At 36.4% G+C, this 3,394-nt stretch overlaps 1 non-coding gene across 1 annotated transcript; it reads right to left on the bottom strand.

Annotated features, from left to right (window-relative positions):
* Positions 1-1,364: 1,364 nt before the first annotated feature.
* LOC121376583 lies at positions 1,365-1,475 on the bottom strand. The gene has a single exon (XR_005958478.1). It is a non-coding gene; the product is annotated as a U5 spliceosomal RNA (small nuclear RNA).
* Positions 1,476-3,394: the final 1,919 nt, after the last annotated feature.

Below are 3,394 nucleotides of genomic sequence, written 5' to 3'. Positions count from 1 at the left end.
AACAAGTTTCAATTTTACTGCTCTGGTATTGAGCAAAGATATGATGCTATAAATGTGCAATCCAATCCTAACATATACCAGTTATGCGGTTCTTTTTTTTGAAGAGTATAGTAATTACGACTGTTTGAATTATCCTGTCATGATTGTGATTTATCGAACCTAACCGTCAGTATATGGAGGCCAAAACAACATGCTCTGGGGCATCTCAGAAACTGGTATGCAGACGCCAAAAAGTTAGAGCAGAACAAACATAAGAGAAGAAGTCTGCCCACTTGCAAATCTGCGCATGTGTCTGGATCTTAAGAACTGGCACAACCTCACCCATAAACATGGCTGCTTTTAATGCTGATTACACCTCCAAACAAAATAGCGACTACCTGGCCATCTTCGTTATAGTGCAGCGAGGAGACAACTATCAGCAAGTGTATCTGATGGTAGAGAGCCAGCATCAGACCATCCGTGGCTTGCTGAGGTCCATCCTTGAAGACTACAATGATTTCGCATATCTTTCCAATGAGTTCAGTAACCTGTTGCCCAACTACTTTCCATCTTTCTAGACTTAGAACGACCTCCTAGATCCCTACCTCCTGGAGCTTGGGGCTTGTCTGATTTTAAAATATTTTGGTCACCACACAACATTTTTTTTAACAGTTTGATATCACATCTAAATTGATGAAATTATTTAAATTCCTCTTTCTTTTTGGGGGTCTCTAGTGTTCCTAGTCAGATGCTGAATAAATTTGATTTCCTACTAAATTACCATTGCAAATTGTGCCCGCTTCTAACTCACCTCCCCCTTCTGTCCAGTAACTGGCGATGTCAGATGATGTGCCCATTATAGACACATCTGTCTCCGAGCTTATAAAACTTTCAAAGTTTAGACTCATTTAAAGACGTTTTGAGAATTTTATCTTCATGGCAACGCCATGCATATTACATGAGTGTGACGTCATTAAATTTACGAGTCTAGCCTGAAGTTTTATAAGCACAGGCCGGCCGTGAACCTTAACACATAATATGGGCAGATTATGATAGAGTTCCTGATCCTCAGGTGTAGACATAGATTTACACTTCCAGATGTAGACTTCAACACATAACATATGCTATTAAATATTTTTCATGGTTTCTCGTTTTATTAAGTAACAAAAAAATAAATAACCAATCACAAAAGATTTCCATCCATTATGCATTTAAATTATGTTTATTAATGCTAAACCTATTAAATATACACAATTGTACTAACTTAAGCTGCTAATATTAAGTGTCAAAGTTACACTATCCGCAGCATAGGATATTTTATTAACGTTTCAAGTGATAGAGCATATGGTTTATCACGAGGTTTCATATACCAGTCATAGAGAAATAATTTAAACGATATAATTTAGAAAATAAGTCTATAGACTCATTGATTTGTCCTCCACAGAAATCTTTAGTAAAAGGTGAACAATTTATTCTGTGAAGTGAGACCAGAATGTCTAACAGGGGGAATCGATCTTAGGCTCTCGAATCAGTCTACTTCTAGAATTTTAGAGGTAAAGAAGCATTTGTGTATACTACACGACACATGAAACTGTCGTAACATGACATTCAGCAACTGCGTGTATTTTGAGCAGGTCAACCATAAAATGTAGATACAGACATTAATATCTGTGTATAGTGTGGGTGACTTTTGTCGTCCCGGAACGAAAGCTGGGTCTGGTTCTGGTAAGTATCTATCTAATTTTCTATGTCGTCTGCTGCCAGATCTGTAATTCACACCAGCACAGATGTGATGTTTTGTCACATTTAAATCCCTGTATTTCCTTTTCAATTGGTACCATATTTGTCAAACACAGACACGGTTCCAGTATGTTTTAAGCTATAATTTAGTTTTAGGTAGATTTACCCCTTGGCATTCAAGCTCCAGTACCCAAAGAAATGCAATTAAAGATTGTCCGTTATTTCTTCTACGTTTATCGGGATTTGAGCAAAACATATCAACCGCGAACTGTGTGAATCAGCGAAGCCCTTCTAACATGTTTGTGGATGATTTGTTTTTGTTCATACCCAGATGAACGTAAAAGAAATAACAGACAATACTTATAATTAAATTTCAATCATACTGGCTAATAATAACACTACAAGTTCATACTTTATTTTGAATTATTTTGTGTCCATAAATAATAAAACTCAATAAGCAAGTTTCCCCACATAAAATGACGTCATCAGATATGACGTTTTCTGACGAGGTAATGTTTATGTTCATCCAGAAATGAACAAACTCCAGTTGCTACGTCTGGACCAATGGGATGACGTTACAGTGTAATGAAGGTAACGAAAATTTAATTACAAAATGTAAATGAGAGGAAAGCTTTTTAATGATTCTGAAACACAAGAAATAAAATAAAACAAATGCTTCGTCAATTGCAAATTGACTAACATCAATGGCGCGTAACTATGAACACTATTAATAAGTCTATAAGATATGGTATTAGATAGATCTGGTCTATCTCATCTCATCTAATGTTACTAAACTATAATGTTCACGAGTTATCAAAGCTGAGGAACACTGACCGATCTTTTATCCAGCCCCCTTCCTTTCAGACAGCGGAAGATCTGCAACAAATGTCAGGAACAGGTTAAGTTACAGGTCAAGAACTCGAGACAGAGTTGTACTGTATTCAAATAAAACAATCATATAAAATACGTTGTAAAAATATCACTGAGCATGTCAGATACTCATCCAGTACATTGTTCCACAATTGTCATTCAGCTTTTTCTAAAATTCTCAAGCAAGTATTACAATTGAAGGAATGGCAGTTGTGACACATAGTGGAGTATGCTTGTGTATGAATGACAATTGTGAAACATTGCTGAGTATTGGGGAAATTGTGACACATGGCTGAATGTTACAGAAGAAATAGCGATTGTGACACATGGTTTAATGTTAGAGTAGGAATAGCAATTGTGACATGGTTTAATGTTAGAGAAGGAATAGCAGTTGTGACACATGGTTTAATGTTAGAGAAGGAATAGCAATTGTGACATATGGTTTAATGTTAGAGAAGGATTTGCAATTGTGACACATGGTTTAATGTTAGACAAGGAACAACAGTTGCGACACATCGATGAATGTTACAGAAGTACCAGTTGTGGCACAAAATTAATAGCAAAACTGTTCTCCTATCCTAAAAATGGACTTAATGTGTTCCTTTCCTGAAACAAATTTCACACGGAGAGGAGGCTGTACGTATCTGTTTATATGAATTGAGAACAGTTGTCCAGGATATAGAAGGCAAACCATTATTACTGTCCTCAATACATGAAATACCTGGAGGTTTTCTCTGGCGTCCACATAAAGTGACAATAATGTCAAATAACCCAATCAGTGTCAGGATACTGCCACCAAGACATA

The sequence above is a fragment of the Gigantopelta aegis genome, chromosome 6 (genome assembly GCF_016097555.1).
Source record: "Gigantopelta aegis isolate Gae_Host chromosome 6, Gae_host_genome, whole genome shotgun sequence".
Lineage (NCBI taxonomy): Eukaryota > Metazoa > Mollusca > Gastropoda > Neomphalida > Peltospiridae > Gigantopelta > Gigantopelta aegis.
The sequence above is the reverse complement of the archived record's forward strand: the minus strand, read 5'-3'. Positions and strand labels throughout refer to the sequence as shown.